We start from the raw sequence: 21,828 nt of genomic DNA, 5'->3' as shown, positions 1-21,828 counted from the left end.
AATGATCGCGTACACGTTTAGGTTTGTTGTTCCCGAGCCTAGAGAAGGTAGTGCATACGCGCAACTTTAAAGGAAAGTAGCACTACCTCTACGAAAATGAGCGCGTACGCACTAATAATCCCCAAAAAACCGCGTACGCAGTGTCTGTCAAAAACAGTTGGGTCTTATTTTCCCATGAATAGCGCATTTTTAGTTTGTTTTTTCTTCATTTTCTCTCCTAAACCGCGAATGGGTTGCTAGATTTCTCCTCCAGACACTATGGATCAAGGTTAGTTTTTGTTTATTTTTGTCTTTCTTTCCCATTTGTTCAATTTGTTTTATATTTTGAATTTAATTTCCTTAATTTTGATTAGGTTTTTTCATTTTTTGTTTCAAAAACCAGATTCTTCTAATCCACAACAAGAACAACCAAATGCACCTCCTGAAAACCCACAAGATACACCCCCAATTCCTCCTTTTGACCGCACACCTAAAATAGAGGATCAATTAATTAATCAGTTAGGACAAAATACGTCTAAAATCAATAGACTGATTGTTAAATTGAAAACATCCGAAGTTTGGTGGTATTTTTATTTTTTCTAATATTTTTTTGGTTTCTTTTAGAATATGTTTTTTTATTAAAAAAAAATTAATGAAGTTGACTGATTATTGATGAATGAAATGTAAAATTAAATCTTGTTTTTAAAAAAATAAAAAACCTGTTACATTGATTGAAATGTAGCAAGCAATATGTAAATAATGAGAGCTCTTTTAAGTCACTTGCTGATTTAATTTTTGAAGTCTCTTCTTCATTCTTCATTTGATTTCTAAAACTAAGAAATTCATTGTTCCTACATCAAACCTAATTTAGGTTTGTCCTGATGTTCAATCATGACTAAAGCTTTAGTATTGTAAATTTTTGAATAATAAAGTAAAATTTAAGCATTGGAATTGTTTTTGAAATCTTTGTGGCTCGTGGGAATTAATAAACAAGATATACATTTAAAGCCTATCTTTTATAATAAAATTTACTTGATTGCAAACTGAATCACCTATACTGCAAAATCAATTCAATAGAAAGAATATAAATTGAGATCCAAGCTAACTGGAGCTAGGAATCAAGAGACCCTCCCAAGGAATTACCAAAGATGAGGCATTAAGGACCTCAAAATTAAGGAAGAAGTAACAATAAACACAAGCCTTGCATAAGAATGCATATATTGGTAAGGAATTCAAAGAACCAAAAATAATCCTAGTGCATAAGAATGTATAAATATATTGTAAAAGAGAATTGAATTGAAATGTATCTTTGAGGAGTTCAATAGTCAAGTGCAACTAGGCTTATCCGAAATTGTAAAAGCACCACATTGAAGAGTTTTCTTCTCATCTTTTAATATTTTATTATATAATAATTAAGATCAATATTCAATGATTCGTGCTCACCCATAGAATGAGCTCTTCTTGAGAGAGGTGGGAATGACCAATGAAATATTGAATACCAATATCATTAGATCTTAATTGTTTGTGGCCACCACAAAATAGTGGTTTGAGATCAATATTCAATAACTTGTGCTCAACCATAGAATGAGTTTTGCTTGAGAGAGGTGAGACTAAACAATGAAAGATTGAATGACAATATCATTAGATCATAATTATTTTGAGGCCACCCTAAAATAATGGTTTGAGATCAATATTCAATGACTCATCCTCAACCAGAAAATGAGCTCTGCTTGAGAGAGGTGAGATTGATCAAAGAAAGATGGAATGACAATATCATTAGATCTTTAATTGTTTGAGGCCACCATAAAGTAGTGGTTTGAGATCAATATTCAATGACTCGTGCTCAACCATAGAAATAGGTCTGCCTAATGATGACCGAATGACAATATCATTAGTTCTTAATCGTTTGAGGCCACCATAAAATAGTGGTTTTTCAATTGTTTGCAATTTTCTACATAACCAACCCTCTTCATACGCTATGGTTTTTCACTTGTTTGCAATTTTCTACATAACCAACCCTCTTCATACGCTATCTCACGAATAGAGGTAATCATCAAAGTCCTACTAGTGTGTGTGGGATTTTTTGTGGGATTTTTTGTAGAAGAGAATGCTAAGTAATTAGGATTTTTACATAAAGAGGCAATTTGGTAATGGAAGTATGTGGCCAAAATTAAAAACCCCATGAATTAGAGATGACATATTTATATTGTTACTCGAAGGAGACATGTGTCGTTTGTCCACAGACAAAAATGAAGTAGTGAAAGGTGGTATAATATATATATTTAATGTTTATTATAAATATAAATAATATTTAGATTAATAATATAAAAATAATATTAAAAATCATGTGTTTATAATTATAAAATCATAATGTTATTATATATGATAACACAAACATAAGTATTTGTGGTTAAATATTTGCTTTAATTTAATTATATGATTAGGCTATGATAAGGCTTACAATCTTGAGAAAATAATATAACTTAGAAAAATTATGTGCATTTAATGTCTACTATTTATATTTATTTTTATTTAAAAATATAATAATGCATGCAATCTTATAAAAGTAATAAAAGATTTAGTTAAATTTTGCTCAAATAGTGGGTTATTAAATCAAAATCTATGTTTCATTAATGTTTAAAATCTTGGTAAAGAAATCTGATGCAGAGTGGGCAACTAGAAGAATAGAAGACCCAAAATCACTCCTCAATGCCTTGTCCAACGCCTAATACAACCCCACAACTAGGTTTCTACACACACTAATGACAACCAATCACTAATTACACTTCCAAGGGAGGATTTGGAGTGTTTCCCACCAAGGAAAACTCACCCTAACTTTCCAATCAAATTGGGAACTCTCCTTTGTGCATATGGGTCAAGAAACCTGTATTTAGGCCTAGTTCTAGTAGCCTTGCCAGACCGGTATTTTTAACTTTGTTCCACATTATTCCAAAACACCATTAGAAAAATTTGTAGATTTCAATACCCTTTTAGGGATTACATCCAACCCCAAGAGATTGAGGCTTGGCTCTGCTCCAGCACCCCTAAGCACCTACTATGGACACAGACCTAATAGGCCTAATTAGGCGTGATTTACAAAGCAACTACTTGAGGATGAGTTTGCAGAACTAAAATAAACACTTGGAAATGTTCCCCTATCCTCTAATAAGCCAAATCATCCATCAAACCGATCTCCATACACTCCCTTGGTGATTGTTTTCTCTTTCCTCCTTCCAGTCTAGACTAAACACTTTGTCTTGTTTAGCCTAGGGCTTGGTGGTAACCACACCAACCCTCACTCCATAATTCCACCCTTTTGGAATCTCAATGTAAACTCCCCTAACTTACATCTTCCAAAAGGCCATTGAATCCAACAATATAATTTGCAAGTTATGGTCACATCTTGGGTGAAACCCTTTGAATCGGGGTTTTGACTGACAATTTTTAGTAAATAGACCACTACTCACTCCAAATGATACCAAATGGAGTCAGATCACTTGTATTAGAACCTGAACTCACACCCCTACACAACCACTTAAAAATTTCATTCAATCAAATCCTTTGTCAGATCATACTTTATGGAAAATAGTGAGAATTGGGCAAAATCTGAGTTTTTCTTATTGTGCAATCCACCAAATCTTTACACACCTCATCCAACATCAACATGGATGATCTTAGAGGCCTAAATAGGCCTTTCCCCAATGGCTATAATAGTTTTCAATTGGTTATGGCCATTGGAACCTCTTTTCCACAATCGGTGGAAAAGTTACTTAATAGCTTTGAAAAGTTGCTTAGCAACTTTGTACAACTTTTCAATTTTGACACTTTTGATGTGCCAAAATCCTCTATAGATTTTATAGACCTGTCCTAGGCCTAAAACTACTCAACTCAACCTATCAACATGCTTCCTACTCATTATGAACCCCATGGCCTAATTTGGTATTAGGTTTATAAATGACCTTAGAGCCAATTGACTTTACAAATGGGTTCCTTATTACATCAAGAGGATCCAAACTGATCCAACACACCAACCTAGGATCTAAGACCTATCTAACACTCAACCAACAAATGGAATCAAGAGGGTTCCCTTCACCATACTCCTGAGGATAGAAAAAACTCAAGTCTTTTGAGTTGGCAAATTTGGAACCTTGCATCCAATTGTCCCAAGGCCTGCTTTGTCATCCAGGTTGCATCTTCTAAGGGTTTGTCCTTCCACTGTACTAGGTACACATAGTAGGTATGCCTCCTTGTATTCTTACTCACCCTCTTGTCAATTACATGCTCAACTTCAAGCTTAGGCTTGTTAGGTAGGTCTTGTAACATCTCTTCCTTGTTGGGGTCATCTTGACCTGCATCACACACATCAATAGTAGGACCTTTATATTCATATATATCTGAAACATTGAAAGTGTTAGAGAGACCAATGTACAAAGATAGATCAATCTTGTAGGCATTGTTGTCACACTTATGAATGGCCTTGAAAGGACCTATCTTCTTCATCATTAACTTGGTGCATTTCTCCTTAGGTAGTCTCTCCTTCTTGAGATGAATTATCACCATATCTCCAACCTTAAACTCCAAATCTCTTATTTTCCTTTATGTTGCATGTTTTTATTTGTTTGAGGTTTGTTCCAACTTATCCTTTATTTGTTTGTGTATGTCTCTCATCACTTCTGCAACGTCTTCTTATTGTGCACTTCTTCTTTCCAAATCCTTCTCATCTCTCAACTCCAATACACCTCTAGTGTGTGACCCATACACTATTTCAAAGGAATTGTGACTAGTGCTCCTATTCACTGATTTATTATAAAAAATTCTACTTGAGGAAATATTGAATCTCATGTAGCTCTTTGATCCTTAGTTAGACAGCTTAATACGTTTCCAAGTGACCTATTGATGACCTTGGCCTGCCCATCAGATTGGGGATGACATGCTGAAGTAAATGACAGATTGGTGCCCAGCCTTCTCCAAAGGGTTCGCCAAAAATGCCCAATAAACTTAGAATCTCTGTATAAGATGATTGATACTGGCAAACCATGTAACCTTACAAGCTCTTCGAAGAATATACCTTCTATGTGAGATGCATCATGTGTGGTTTTAAAAGGTAGGAAGTGAGTCATTTTTGAAAACCTATCAACAACTACATAGATGTTGTCATAACCCTATTTGGTCTTTGGGAGTCCTAATACAAAATCCATATTGATCAAATCCCATGGCTTGTTTGGTATGGGAAAAGGGCTATACAAACCTGCATTTGAACTGCTACCCTTGGCCTTTTGACAAATAATACAACCTTCCACATACTTTCTGATCTCAGTCTCCATCCTAAGACAAAAGTAGAATCTTGTAACCAGTTCAAGGGTCTTGTCAATCTTAAAATGACTTGCCAATGCCCCACAATGCTTCTCTTTCACAATGTTTTCTCTCATGGATCCCTTAGGAATGCAAAGTTGGCTTCCTTTGAAAAGTAGACCTGTGTGTGTGTTAAGTGGAATAAGTCTACAATCTGTAAGACACAACACTTCAATTAAGTCATTACATGCATGGTTAGATAGATATGATCATGAATATGAAAACCATAACAAATCAACCTATTGCCTTCTAAAATATGCGAGTATAGACTTGCTCTCATATTTGTATAAGCAATACCAGTGACTAGACTACACCAAGATGAAGGATTTAATCTATATGAGCATGAGAATAAGGTAAATGGATACAAGATTATGCTAGATGGATGCAAGATTAAGCTAGATAGATGCAAGCAATCATAATAGAATTAATATGCTAAAAGCTAAACTAAGATGCAATAATCTCAAAAACACAATATGTTCAATGACTCGAGAGAAAAAATTGCATAATAACAATAAATCTCTAGGGTGTTTTGAATGAGAGATGAACGTTGAATTTATAGAGATTCAAAAGAGAGACCAACGGTCAAGATCGATTAGCAATGAGCAGTTGAGATTCCTCAAGAAAAAGCACAATTTAAGATAATTGAAATAATTGAGAGATCAGATTAAGTTAACCTTGAGATAGATTCTAATTATAGCTTGATTGAAATGCATTCAGATTATAAGTTCGAGTTTTCATTGGAGATACAACTTAATTAGTTCCATGCACTTGAGATAAAAATAGGTGATTCCATGCATATTCTCTGATTTATTCAAGAAAAAAAGTATTTTTCAATGCAACTGAACTTATTTCTCAAAAGCTTTGAGTTCTAATTTTAGAGAAGATTAATTCAATTTAATTGCTTTTCTGATTTCAAGTTATCTCAATTTTGAAGAAGAAATAATATCTCAAGTTTAATTTCTTCTCTCAATTCAATTCTTTTATTTTATTTTCAATTTAACTCTTGCTTTTGCATATTAATTCTTCTTTTGTAACAAATCTCTTTTTTTTTTTAATTAATTTTTTTTTAATGATTAATGGTAAATTTATTAATTAATTAAATATGTTAGGATATTTAATTAAATAAATAGGATAATTGATCAAAATGATTTACTTGGAATGATTTAATTAATTCAATAAATATTTAATTAATATAGAGTGATTCATTTGCCATGTAACATTAATGATTAAAGAATTAATTAATTAGGTGTGGTCAAGGTTGAATTAATTGCCTTTGGTTAGGACCTTGGTGATGTTGTCGAGATTAGGGGCCCATGGTTTAGGTGACCATTTTTAGGGTATTACATTTGCCCCTCTTTGAATTAATGTGCGAGAAGTGTGTTGGTTCAAAGAATAGTTGATGTCAAATAGATATCAGTTTTGAACTTGATTGATCATAAACCAGTGAAGAGAGAGGTATTTAGCTTGTTTTGAAGCAATGAAACTGAATAAAGTTGATTAAAACAATACCGATCCCGAACTTGATTGAACTAGGACCGATGAAGAGCAAAGATACCAAACTTGAACTTGATTGATCAAGAAGCGGATCTTACTGATCTAGAACTTGATTGAACTAGACATAGTGAGCGGAGATAAAATTGATCTTGAACTTGATGGATCAAGACACAATGAGTGAAGATAAACTATCCATCTTGATTTGATGCGATGAAACTGAACAACTTCTTAGATTGAGTGTGCGATCAAAGATACTCTTTAAACCCTTGATTGAGTTTAACTGAATAATCAGCTTGATGAAAAGCAATAAAACTGATTAATGTTAAGAGACCGATTCAGATGAAGACAATATCAACTTGATTTAAAGCAATGAAATCGATATGCCCCTAGAGATTGATTTGATTCAAATGATCGAGAAATCTCAACTTGATATGAAGCGATGAAGCTGAGATGCCCCTAGCGATAAGGATTTGATTGATTTTCCTTAGTTGAAAATATTTTTTCTCAAATTTTCTCGACTTTGAAGATGTCAAGTCATGAGGTCATGAGAATGCCCCCTCGAAAGCGAAATCGAAAGATAGCGAGGGTACAATGATTTTAGGCAATTTTTGGCAATGATAATGATTTGATCACAAAGATTGAGTCAAAGGATCATTTGAAGATTTAGCGATGATTGATGAGAAATTGAGCGCGAATTTGATTTGAGGAATGAAATTGAGATTTAGCATTGATTAATGAGAAATTGAGCGCAAATTGATGAAAGAATGAGAATTTGATGAAAGCGCTAAGTGGTTTCAGTTGTGCCAAATTGAGTAGGAGGATTGTCTTGGATTTAGATTTTGATCCTGAAAATGGAATCAGGATGGGCCAATTAGCTTAGGGTACAAATTTCATGTCTACCGAAGCAGGTTGAAAAATTAGGGTTTTGGCTATATAAGAGGTCCAAGTGTCATTTTTAATTCATTTTAACATCTCCAAGTTTGAAATTTGAAAAGCCTTTTGCAAATAAAAATGGCCATCCCGATAGAGGAACATCGATTGGAGTGCCAGAGATGACATAATCGACCGCAGAACTATGACCCAACGGTTAGTGATCAATCCTAAGCCTTTGCATTTCATCAATTTTGAATTTTTGTTGAATTGTTTGCATTTTAGTGTCGTTGAAAAGTCGTTTAATGTCATTTTGCCTTTCGTACGACAAACTGTTCATCTTGTGTTTTGTCATATGGTGTTCTCCCATGTCTCGTAAGGGTTTGTTCTTAATATCCCATTGTATCATGCAAGAGTATACCATTTATCGTATGGAATGATTTATCATTCGACGTGTAATCTTGACTCGTACAAGATTCTGCCTTTCTGTGAATATTCCTATGAAAAACAGCGAGCATGTTTAAGAGTCAAAACCTAAATTTTTAATTTGGCATTTTGTGTATTTGGATTCGTGTGTATGTTTAACATATTTTGTAGTGCATTTGGATGACTTGTTGATACTTTGTTGTTTGATTTTTGTAGATTCGATTTCCAGATATCCTGTTTTGGTGTGTATATCCTCCGACGATGAGGCTAGTCTGTGAGTTATCAGATGTAGATAGAGAACATATTGATTTGTGCGTCCTTACTTACCTTTTAGAGATGCCAGATATCCACGTGAATCATGGGATGTTGACTGCACTAGTTGAGCGTATCTATTCAGAGCATAACACCTTTCATCTACCAGTTGGAGAGATGACTATTACACCAGAGGATGTGTACAGTATTTTGAGGATTCCTTTTGCTGGGGACAAGGTTGACTATGATTCTTCTCAGCAACCTGGTATTTTAGCCTTGAGATGCATATTTCACAATGAGGACATTCTTGAGCGGGCAATCACTTGGGATGATATGATGAGTAGATACGGTGATTAGTTTCTGCTAGCATGTGTATTATCACGTATGATAGGTTGTTTCGTCATGCCAGATAGGGGACAATAGGGCTTTCTATGTGGCTGGGGTATAATGCTCGAGAGGCTACTGACTCAGCTTGAGAGATTAGAGTGGGGTTCTTTCTTATTATCCCACATGTATGATGAGATGCATGAGATCACCTATAGAGGGGCGAAGAGTATGGCCGTAGGAGTTTTGGTTTTGCAGATTTGGGCCTGGGAGCATATCCCAGTTTGTAGATTGGTAGTAGATGATGCTAGAGATCCACACTAGTCGATCATATATAGATATTCAGGATATGTCACTCAACCCCATCTAGGCAAGATAGAGTATTGGAGGAGACAACTTGATGATTTGATCATTGTAGTGTGGAGAACGTATAGGGGTCTAGAACTATGGGATGACTTGAGAGCTCAGAGGAGGGACATGTTTATGACTCAACCCCTCATCGGTCAATTAGTATCTATCATGGAGTGATTCGTGGTTTCTAGGGTGATGAGGCAGTATGGCAGGCCGTATACCATAGGAGTTCACCGTATACCATATGGAGTGATTAGTATCTATCATGGAGTGATGCCCGATATGTTGTAGCATATAGCATAGCAGTCCCAGTAGCGCATCAAGTTGTTCCATATTCACAGTATATGGCTCGATCTAAGGGAGCTAGGGCACCCAGACAGGACGTTGGTCAGCAGGCAGTGCCTCCTCCTCCACCTGGTGATGAGGAAGAGGCAGAGAGATAGCTTGTTATATCTCTTATATTTTTCTATACACCCCATTTTGTATAGCCCATGTGATTCTTGCTCTGATAAGACATTGTATATGACAATTGATATTATTTGTACTATGAGATATTTATGATGATATATAGAAGATCTTGATTTTATTTCATCGTACTTGTGTTGATTGATTATGAGATGTATTTATATATGATTTATTCTATATGTATGCATATCTTTTCAATATGGTTGTATGTAATGCAGATGAATATGGATGTTTATTTTTTTGTTTCTTTTCATATGCAAAAAATGATGAAAATGTGTAACTAGTAATGCAAATGTTTATTTAGCTTCATGCAATAATATGAATGCAAACAAGTAATAATGAAATGTATGAATATATATAAGATGCTTATGTATGTAGCTAACATCTCAATACACAATAACTCGATCGAAGAAATGATGATGAAAAAGAGACTACTTAGCTGAGAAATGATGATGCTTCAAACTCTCATTCAAAAGATAAAAAGATCATTGTTATCATGCCAAAATCACTCGAAATGCATAAAATTGAGAATGAATGCAACCTAAACTTAGACACTGGATTTGGAATGCTTAGTTTTCATCACTAAGCGTTTACAAACATAACAGCCAGAATAGAGTTCATTTCTTTTCATATGCAATATTAATTATCTTGTCCACAATGACCCTTTTTTTGTTCATATCCTTGGACAGATTATGCATACATCTGGATTGCACATTAAAGAAATTCCCTCAAAATAGACAAATAAATGATGGTAACCTCCTTGTAGCATACAAATAAGTGGGGCCGAGGTATGTGTGGTGATTTCACCTTGATGTGAAAGCACTTATCACAAATAGCGAGCTGATTAGATGTTTCCAGGTCATCGAAATCATTCCTACAAGCAAAAAACAAAAACAAAAATATTATGCCCCCAATCTTTGTTCCTCTTAGTCAAGATAGAATTCCTTGAGTTACACAGAGGGAATAATAAGTGAAAACCAATAAAAAGACAACACAAAAAGAAAATTTCATGCATATCTCAAACTGTTTAGTGATCGTTTTCAGTAATCTTGTTTTGCTTGTTTACTCAATCATAAAACTCTTCAGTAGTTAGGAGATAGGTGACTGACTCAGATTGGATGACCGATTATCACTGATAGAAACATGACTTGGTTGATACTACTTAGGACATGTAAATTGCTTAGTCGATTACCCTAAGACTAGGAGATTGATCGGTTTCAAGTCATAAGAGTTCCAAAAGAACCAGGATGTCACAAAAGCGACTAAAAGATATGTACAAGCAAAATCAAAGATGCTAGAAATAAAAAAATTGTGTTGATAGATGGAGTGCTTTAGTGCAAGAGGCGTCTGTTTACCAGGTTTTCACCTGCTTGGCAAAGATTCTTCTTCTTTTTTTTATGATTTTTTCAAGACATTTTATGATTTTTATGATTTTTTTCAAGACATTTTAGTTGTACAGGTTGCTGAAGTAGAGAATACTAAGTGAAGAATTTTTTCAAGTGGATGATGTTAATTGGTTCACGGAGTTTTCTCCTTCTGATCTTGAGAGTTGATAGGCACCAGAGCCAAATATTGTTGTAACAATGTAGGGACCCAGCTAGTTGGGTTCAAACTTCCCTTTGTTGTCTTGAAACTGTTGATTTTTAGGATTTTCTCTCAGAACAAGGTCACCAACTTGAAATTTTCGTTGTCGAACCTTCTTGTTATAACCTCTAGACGTTCTCTTTTGATAAGCTCTCAGATGATCAAATGCCACTTGCCAACGTTCATCCAACAATTCGAGTTCTTGCAATCTAGATGTTTTATAGTCTTCATCAGTAACAAGACCTTGCAAACAAAGTCTAAAAGATGGTATTTCCACCTCAATAGGTAAGACTTCTTTGGATCCATACGCCAAAGAAAAAGGTGTAGCCCCAGTAGGTGTTCTGATACTTGTTCTATAAGCCCATAGTGCAGGATTGAGCTGCAGATGCCAATCCTTTCCAGATTTACTTATTGTTTTGTGTAAGATAGTCAGCATATTTTTGTTAGATGCTTCAATTTGTCCATTACCTTGAGGGTAATATATAGATGACCAGTGATGTTTGATTTTGAATTTTTCACAGAGCTCGTCTAGATCTTTGTTCTTGAACTACCCTCTATTGTCAGACACAATTGAAGAATGTATCCCATACCTGCAGATAATATAGTTAAGGATGAACATAGCTATTTGTTTACCGGTTTCTTTAATGAGCAGAACCGCTTTTACCCACTTAGTGAAGTTCTCAGTGACAGTTATGATAAACTTGTGTCTGTTAGATGATGTAGGATATATTTGGCCAATGAGATCAAATGTCCATTGTTGAAAAGGCCAATGTGTGACGAAGGGTATAAGATCCCTTGTTGGAGCATGTATGAGATTCCCATGTAGAGCACACTTCTGAAAAGTTTTAGCAAACTTTATAGCATCTTTCTCCATATCTTGCCAATAGTAGCCAACCTTTAGTATTTTTCAAGCTAAAGTTAGACCATTTGAATAAGATCCACAAATACCTTCATGGACTTCAGATATTGCACATTGGGACTCTTCAATTTCTAGACACATAATCAAAGTACCATCCAAACCTTGCCTAAATAGATCATTAGTGATGATGACGTACCGTGAAGCATTTCGGATTAGGTTCCTTTTCTCATTACGGGTAAGATTAGAAGGGATAATTTGATCACGCAGGCAAGAGTAAATGTGGTTGTAGCAAGATGAGTCATGCCCAATAATAGAATAGATTATCTGGGACATAGGAGAATCATAGGCAGGATATTATAGCTCTTCCACTAGGAATTCAAAGCAAAAATTCGATTCTTATAACTCTAGTATAGATGCCAAGGTGGCCATAGCATCTGCTGAAATGATACAAAAGTAAAATATTTCTTGAGATCATCAAACATTCTCTTATAAGGCATCAGTTTCTCATCTTGAGTCTTTTAACCACAACATAGAAAGCACACCATAACACAATACTTTTAATGAAGAAACCCGATGTGGGAAAAACCTCGGTGGGATTTGTGACCCACAATATTCACTCACTAGCCAATAAATGAATATTACTTACAATAGGGGCCTGCACATGCAGGAAGGCCAACTGCCTAAAGCTCACTGCTTAATTACAAAAGGGAAGTCTCATTGACTTAAAAAAATGGAATAAGCAAATCCAATATCATGTACTGCTTTGGTTCAGCATCTGCTATGCCAAGTTCAGTACCGGTTTAAGCTCATACAACGTCCATAAACCTTATTCCAAAATTTGCCTTAATATTCGCATGTTCACATCTGCCTATTACATTTCATACATAAATGATCCTACAAGATCTCTTACTTATATGAGTCTTATTACAATTTGCCTTGTCGGCTTACAAAAATATTTTACAATTAAATATAAAATATAATAAACAAAATCCTGTCGGCCAGGGTGTCGATATTCATCTTTGCCTCTGCCGGTAAACTATATGTCGGTGTCGGTGCCTGTGTTTGCCGGTGTCATAGGCTTGTAAGGTTGCCATCAATGACAATACCTTCAATCACCTACAATTTCTCATTGGAGTGTGCATTTACCAACAATATCCCCCTTTGGCATTAATGCCAACACTCATGAGAAAAATTCAAAATTGTATCCAAAAATGTGTTGTCCAAAAAATCTTGCCAAAACTGTGTGCTCCCCCTGAGCAGATGATGTCTTCTGCCAATCATTTTTCTCATTCTACTACTCCCCCTTTGGCATCAATGACAAAGGCTGTCAATTAATGTCAATTGAGTGTAGGTGAAGATCTCTATAACCGTTGGGTTACAATCTGTTATAGATCCGCTAATGCAAAGTTCAAGCTATTAGTGAACCTCTCACTATCCTTCAATGTTGCTTCTATCGTTTGGATGGTATCGGTGAGTATGTGCCTTTTCTCTTCCGGTGTCTTAAGTCCTAGAATAGGAGCCTTTGAAATCTCTTTTCTCAAGGAGATGAGGATGTCTAGTTTCATACCTAGTCTACATTTGAGTTCCTTAGTCATGTATTTTATTCTTTCCTTCTCCTTTTCCAATTTCTCAATTTTCTCCTCAAATCCAGCTATCTCTTGTTCTATAACTGATATTGGTTCTGATGAACCAATTATATTGTCAGCTATATCATTAATTTATTTTTGTACTTTGCTGATTTGCTTGTCAATATCCACTGTCAGAAGATCAGTCTTGTAGGTGTCTCTGTACAGTTCCTTAAATTCTATGATTGTCTTGCCTAGTGCGGGTAATAATGTGTCAATATGTTCCTTACATCTGTTTATTGATTCTTCAAAGAATTTTTCTTTCTCTTTATTCATTTTCTCACTGAATGTCTCCTTATTGATCTGCTCAATTGTTAGTAGGTTGTCGGTTATGTACTTAGACAATGCGTCTAATTGGCTCAAAGAATCTTTATTTTCTACATTTCACTTAGGTGCAATCAATTTCAAAATTAGAATGGTGTCATCAATTGCCTTATAAGCCTGTGCATTACACTCTGTGATTTTCTTGATGGAATCCAGTAATACCTCTGTTATATTTGTCGGTCTGAATTCTGTTAATGAGGAGCCAGATGACTATCCAACTTCCTTAACGATCTGTAATCCACCGGTGTGAGTAACCTCTTTGTTTATGTTGACCTTTGGTAGGTCAGTTTGAGTCTGCATTTCTACTAGCAAAGGTTTGGGTTTCTCAGCTGTTGTCGGTGGCACTGTCTCTATCTAAACCTTTTTCTCTTCATGTTTCTCAAAATGTACCTCTGTTGGTTTCTCGGTGCTTTCCATTGCCAGTTTTTCTGATTTTGTCTCAGTGTTTTCTATCGGTTTCTCTATATGTACCTCTAAACTGACCATTGTCGGTATCTCAATAGATTTATCAGTAGCCGATTGCTCTAACTTAGTAGGTTTTTCAGTGTGAACATCAGTGGTATCTATCTTTCCAGTATCTAGGGGATCAGTTGACTGTTCAGTATGTGTTTTAATCCATATCTCAATATTTCCAACTGTATCCTCAACATTTGTCTCAACTGCAATGTTTTATGTCGGTGGCTCAGTTGCCACATCTCTCTTCTCAATTGTTTCCTTATCAACCACAATGTTAACCTCTTGTGTATCAATATTCATAGTATATAATACTTCTAAATCAGGATTAGGATCTTCATGTGTTGTCTCCATACTCTCAACATTATCCGTTACCGGTGCTGTATCAACAGTTTGTGCCGGTGGAATATCAGAAGGAGGAGGGGGCAAGTTATCTGTTACTTTTATGCTCGGAGGACCACCTATCTTGCCTTTACCTTTATCCTTATCCTTTTGATAGACTCTAAAAGTCTTTGGTGTTTTAAGTTCTTCTTGCTTTTTCTTCAACACAAAGAAGATATCCCATTTGTCTGTTGTCTCTTCAGTGATCTCATTCACTCTACCAGCCATTAATGCTACATGTCGGTGACCAGTTGAAAATACAGTCCTGTTAGCCTCACTTATCAGTTCATCAATTTCTTCTGCTGATTTTACTGGGTGAACTGCAAGTAGTTTTTCTACCTTAATCTTCTTATCCAGTTCAACAATTGCTAACCTTTTTGCATCTAACCTTCTGTACAAGTCACTTGCTAAGTCATCTACAACTTCTATCAAAAATTTCTTGTAAATGTCTAGGTGTAAAATAACACTATTTTCTATACTTTCATTTTCCTCATTAGTAGAAGTGTTATACAACTTGATAACATTTGACAAGTTACCATCTTCAGTTATTTCATTTAAAATATTTTCTAGAGGAGGAATAACTTGTTTCTCCTTATTCTTCCTGGGTGTTATTTTCTTTGTCGGAGGCCTTACTGCCTGTTCTTTCCGTCTTGTTCTCTTGGGTGTAGGAGCGGGTACCGGTGAAGGTTTCCTTTTCCTTTCAACTCTCTGAAACTCTGTCGGTATTTCACTGTCAGAGGAGGTACCAACCGGTGAAAGATGTGTTTTCGGTTGTAGTCCTTCCATCTCACTCTCCTTAATACCAGTAATATTCAACAAATCTTCTTTGATTACTTTAGCCTGTCTTGTTGCTTTTCTAATTGTTTGTTCTATTTTCTTTATTCGTTTATGTGATTGAACTTTGCTTTCAATAGTTTCTGCATTTCCAAATACTTCTTTTGTTGGTTCTTTAGGAGCTTCTAGAAGGGCTTTAGCATATGTTTCTATTATGTTTTCATCTGCCTCATAACCCATTTCAGTTACCCAAATTGTTCTCAGAACCACTGCGTCCATCCAAATTTCATCTTTCTTTATAACAAAGCATATCTCCTTTTGGTATTTGTCTACTATAGCTTGAGATAGTCTTTCCCTAGTCTTCATTCTAGCCTTTAATGCTTGAAAGTGTTCAATTATGTTCTTCTCCCTATCATCTCCCATGTTGTTAAAGATATCCAAAAGTTGTTTTCCTACCGGTATGTCAAAACCAAATTCTTTTCTACCAATACCAGGAACTTCCTTAGTGATATATAGCAATAGACACACAAGTATGTTACCAAATCTAAATGTGCCTTTCTTTTCTCCTTTAATTTTCTTCAGATTGTCAATTAGTTCATCCTTCAACCATTCACATATGTCAATTTTTGCATTACTGTTTACTAAGTCATAAGCACTTTTGATACATAAAAGTTAGAAACAGAGTTTAATCTGTTGGCATGTGTAGCTTTGTATCCAAGAATCATGCTAATGAATCTTACATTGATATCCTTGACATCATTTACTCTCAGGGATCTACTCTCATGTGTTGCACCAGTTAGGGTCATTACAATGTCATTAGAGACCTTCTTTCCATTCTCTTCTTTGCTACCAGTGGAAGGTAAGCCAGTCACTACCCTAACTGCTTCTCTTGTTATCTTATGGATGGAATTTAGCCAAAAGAACTCCCCATGAACTTTGCTCAATATAATCCTTATAACCTCTTTAGGAAAATCAAAAATGCTAAGTATCTCCACAAAACCTAGGGTTTCAACTATCTTGTGTTCTGGTTTCACATTACCATTCTCATCACATATTACTATCCTATACATGTTCATAATATCATAATCACCAAGTTCCTCAATATGACAATGTATGTAAATTCTAGGGTCTTCAACATATGCAACTCCTTTGGGTATTTTAGAAAATGCTCCTAGCATATCATCCTTCTTTGCTACTTTGGGAATAATTTTAAATACGAGCCTAAGGCGTTTAATCACTTCAATTACAGTAGGGTTTGCAATGAATTCCAGTACAGAGGAGGAAGCCATTGTATAAATACCTTAATCTACCTTTAGATTTGAATGCTTGAATGATTTGCTTCACTTCTCATTGTGGATGCCTTCGCTCGGGTTTTTCACGGTCTAAGGAAGTTTGAATGCTCGGTGAGTGAAAAAGAGTGAAAAACACTTGCTTTATAATGTCATTTCCTTCAACTACCATAATAAATGCATGTCGGTTAAGTGAAAGCTTAACACATCTACCGGTAAAGAAGTAATTCAACTTCTCACCATTAACCGAGGGTAAAATAGCATGTTTTCAATTTTTAACCATACCCTCAAGGGATTTCTTTTCAGTTAGATGAAGAATCTCCTCCTGATGGAGTGAACTATGTTCTACCAATGAAGGAATAACTTCATTAACATTCTGATCGGACTTTCTAATCCATTGTTTTGAAAATTCTTGCTTTACTTCTTCAACCTTCTCTTTACCTTTCAAACTGGGTCTTTTTTTATTTGCCAATGATGCCTTACTTCTACAAAATTTTGCAATATGTCCAATCTTGTTACAAGCATAACAAGTCACATTATTTTTCTGAATAGCTTTTCCATATCCTATGCCGGTTTGTGTTCTGCATTGATTAGATAAGTGTCCAAATCTTCCACAAACATAACATCTTACATTCATTCTACAATTTTCTGAATTATGACCAATTTTGTTGCATTTAGAACATTGACTGGTGGGTGCATTGGAGTTCTGATAGTTTCTAGATCTGCACTAATTTGCTCTATGACCATACTTGTTACAGTTAAAGAATTTCCCATTAAATTTGTAGGCATTAGGTTGTCTTACCGGTTTATTGTGATCATGATTGTTTGCAATACCAGAGCTTTCACCAACTTAAAAGCCAAGACCATTAGTATCTCCATTAGGTTTCTAAATTTTCAGCATATCATCAAGTTCTTCTGAGCTTTTCTTGAATTTCTCCTTGTGTTGATTTGCAGTAGCCAACTCATTTCTAAGAAATCTTTCTGTCTCATGGGTTCAGTTTTATCATGCTCTAAGTGAATCATATTTGTCTTCAACATATCATTTTCATGACTGAGTCCTAGATTTTCATTTCTAGCTTCATTGATTCTCCTAGTCAAGTCATCTTCATTCTTCTTTCGGTCTTCAATGTCTTTACAAAACCTCATAGTCATATCTTGCATTTCATTTCTCAAGGTCATTTTTTCTTGCTTCAACTTGCTTACAAGATCATTAAGAGTTTCCTTTTCATCATCATCACTCTATATCTTCTCATGAAGTTCTCTTCTTTTGTTACTAGCAATAGTGAGATTTTCTTGAAGTCCTTGAATAAATTTCTATGCAACCTTCAGATCATCTTCAAGTTTCTTATTTTTCAACTTTTCTACATCATAATCTGCAAGAGATGTTTCCAATTGCTTTATCATATTATCCATCTGTACCAGTGTCAGAATCTTCCTCAAGCTGTTAGGCTTTTGAAAAAAGAGGACCAGGCTCTAATACCAATTGTTAGAATTCCCAAAGATACTGAGGGGGGGGGGGTGTGAATCAGTATCTTGCTGATTAATAGATTTTTAAATCTTATTATACAAATTACATTCCAAAATAGTGTATCGGTAACCAGAATAAATGCAGTAAATAAGATCAATAACCACAACATAGAAAGCACACCCTAACATAATATTTTTAACGAGGAAACCCGGTGTGGGAAAAACCTTGGTGGGATTTGTGACCCACAATATTTACTCACTGGCCAATAAATGAATATTACTTACAATAGGGGCCTGCACATGCAGGAAGGCCAACTGCCTAAAGCTCACTGCTTAATTACAAAAGGGAAGTCTCATTGACTTAAAAAAATGGAATAAGCAAATCCAATATCATGTACTGCTTTGGTTCAGCATCTACTATGCCAAGTTCAGTACCGGTTTAAGCTCATACAACTTCCATAAACCTTATTTCAAAATTTGCCTTAATATTCGCATGTTCACATCTGCCTATTACATTTCATACATAAATGATCCTACAAGATCTCATACTTATATGAGTCTTATTACAATTCACCTTGTCAGCTTACAAAAAGATTTAACAATTAAATACAAAATATAATAAACAAAATCATGTCATCTAGGGTGATGGTATTCATCTTTACCATTGTTGGTAAACTATCTGTCGATGTCAGTGCCTGTGTAAATGACAATACCTTCAATCACCTACAATTTCTCATTGGAGTGTGCGTTTGCCAACATATGATTAGCTAAGAATCTTCATAGATGTGTAACTCAACAACCTTTTATTTGATATCTAACTTGATCCCGTTTACCAAAGCTTCATATTAAACAATGTTGTTTGTGCAAGGGAAGAGAATCTTGTAATCCTTTGGGATTGAATATCTTTGAGGAATAATAAAAAGTATTCCAGCACCAGAACCATGTTGAGTGAAAGACCCATCAAAGAACATCTTCCATGATCATTGAGTATGGTGCATGATGGATTCATCTAGAAATTCTATGTGCAAAGGTTGACTCAACTGGAGCATCAGCAAGTTGATTTGCAATGACTTGTCCTTTGATGGCATTGCATTCTACATATTTAATATCAAATTTTGTAAGAACCATGACCCAGTTAGCCAATCTTCCTGTAAGTGTTGCGTTGCTGAGAAGATATTTGAGCGGATCAATCTTAGCCACCAGCTTGATTGAATGTGCTAACATGTAGTGTCTCAATTTCTGTGATGCAAAAACTAATTCCAAACCAACCTTTTCTATTATAGTATAGTTAATCTCGTAGGACACCAAAGTTCCACTGATATAATATATAGTTGGTTCCTTTTTATTCTCATCTTGTTGTGCCAGAAGTGCCCCCAGTGATGTATCGGTAGCTGATATGTATATAATTAATGGTATCCCTTCAATTAGTTGCATTAATATTGGTGGCTTAGATAGGTATTCTTTGATTTGTTGAAAGTGCTTCTCACATTCCACATCCCAGTTGTATGTTACTCCTTTCCTCAATACTTTTGTGAAGGGTTGAGCTTTATCTGCTAGCTGAGAAATAAAGCGTCTTATTGACTGGAGATGTCCTTGTAAACTTCTCATTTGATTGATATTCTTTGGAGGTGTAATTTCCATTATGGCTTGGACCTTCTCAGCATCAACCTCAATTCCTTTCTTTGAAATAGTGTAACCAAGCAATTTCCCTGATGTCACTCTGAATGCACACTTTTTAGGATTTTGTCGGAGCTTGAATTTTTCCATTCTATCTAGTATGATACCTAGCTCTTGAATATGTGTGGATCTCTTCATGGTCTTTAATAAGGTGTCATCAAAATAATCTTCCATGTTTTTGTGCATCATATCGTGGAAGATAGTAGTTACTGCTCTTTGGTAAGTTGCTCCTGCATTCTTTAGCCCAAATGGCATGGCATTCCAGCAAAAGGTTCCCTATGCACAGGTGAAGGTTGTCTTTTCTTGATCTCCAGGAGCTATTTTGATCTTATTATAACCAAAGAATCCATCCATTAATGAGTGCATCTCATACCCAGTAGTCATATCCACTATCATATCAATGTTGGGCAATGAAAAATCATCCTTTGGACAAGCTTTGTTGAGATATATGAAGTCTGTGCAAACCCTAATAGATTTGTCTGCCTTTGATACAGGTACTGTGTTTTATATACATTATGCATAGTCTATATCTCTGATAAACCCATCTTTTAGCAATTTTTCTAGCCCATCCTTGGCTAGTTGTGCCACATTAGGGTGCATCTTACAAAGGTTTTTCTTAACTGGTTTAACTCTTGGTGTAATAGAAAGATAGTACATGATGAGATCAGGATCTAGACCTGGCATATCAGAGTATGTCCATGCAAAGTTGATCTTCTTTTCTGAAAAGAGGCTGGTCAAATCTTTTAACTCTTTTGCTGATAGTGATTGAGCTAAGTGGATGATTTGTGGTGTCTCTGGACTCCCAATATTTATTGGCTAAGTTGGTTTAATCAATATTGAAGACCTTTCCTGGAAGTGACTTGGCAGTATATCAAGTATCTCACCTTCAGGTGCCTCAGATAGGTTTTCACCCTTAGGTATGTCCTTTATTTTCTCTATTTTTTATTCTGACACCGCCACAATGTGGTTTTCGCCATCAGATCTTTTTTATTTTATTTTTGCGACTAAGATACTTGATGTCTATTTCAGTCATATTCCCACTTTGCTCACTGGTGGAAGAGTCAATTGGTTCAACTACATTAAGATAGTAGGCTCACGTGTAGTCATTGGCAAAGATAGGTACATTGATAGGTTGGTTTTGGAGACTACAGTCAATTAGTTCAGGATGTATCAAGGATAAAGTTTGGACAAGTTCACGATATTATCATCATAACTTTGAACTAAAAATTTGAGTTCCAGAAGACTATCTTGCGTAAATGTCTCAAGACCGGGAAGAGTTACAACATGATCATCAAAGTGCATGTTAATATTTAGTTGACCTGATCCAACAGACCTACTCCTAGCACTGTGCTCTATGCCAGGCTGGATTACATATTGTGGTTCGATAGTAACAGGGTCAGTAGAGAGATTCTCGTCATTCATGACAAAGTAGTCATAGTGTGATGTCAAATAGGTATTGTCATAAATAGAAGTTCTGTCAAAGTTATCAGAGTCATAAGAGGAGGTTTCTGACTCTTCTTTAAATGATTGAGTAAAAGTATGTATAGTGCCAATACCTACATCTTTGATGCTGCAAGTTCCTTTGTTATTTGGTTTATTGATCACTTGTATTTGACATACTTGTTGACATAACCTTGATGGCTTTGTGAGCCTCTATCGTCTATTCCATTCAGCTTCCTGTGGACTAATGACTAGTTCTGCTTCTGTAGCTTCTAATTCTTCTTGTGTAATTATATACCTGATGTGTTTTTTCTTATTAGAGGGAGATATGGTAGGAGAGGATTTGTATTGTATTCTTTCTTCTTTCAGCATTTGTTCATAGTCTTCTTGTCTTTTTAGTTTGTTTTCCTCTATTTCCTTTTGCAGCTTTAAGCATATCAAC

This window comes from Cryptomeria japonica, chromosome 2 (assembly GCF_030272615.1).
Source record: "Cryptomeria japonica chromosome 2, Sugi_1.0, whole genome shotgun sequence".
Taxonomy (NCBI): domain Eukaryota; kingdom Viridiplantae; phylum Streptophyta; class Pinopsida; order Cupressales; family Cupressaceae; genus Cryptomeria; species Cryptomeria japonica.
Note: the sequence above shows the minus strand (reverse complement) of the source record.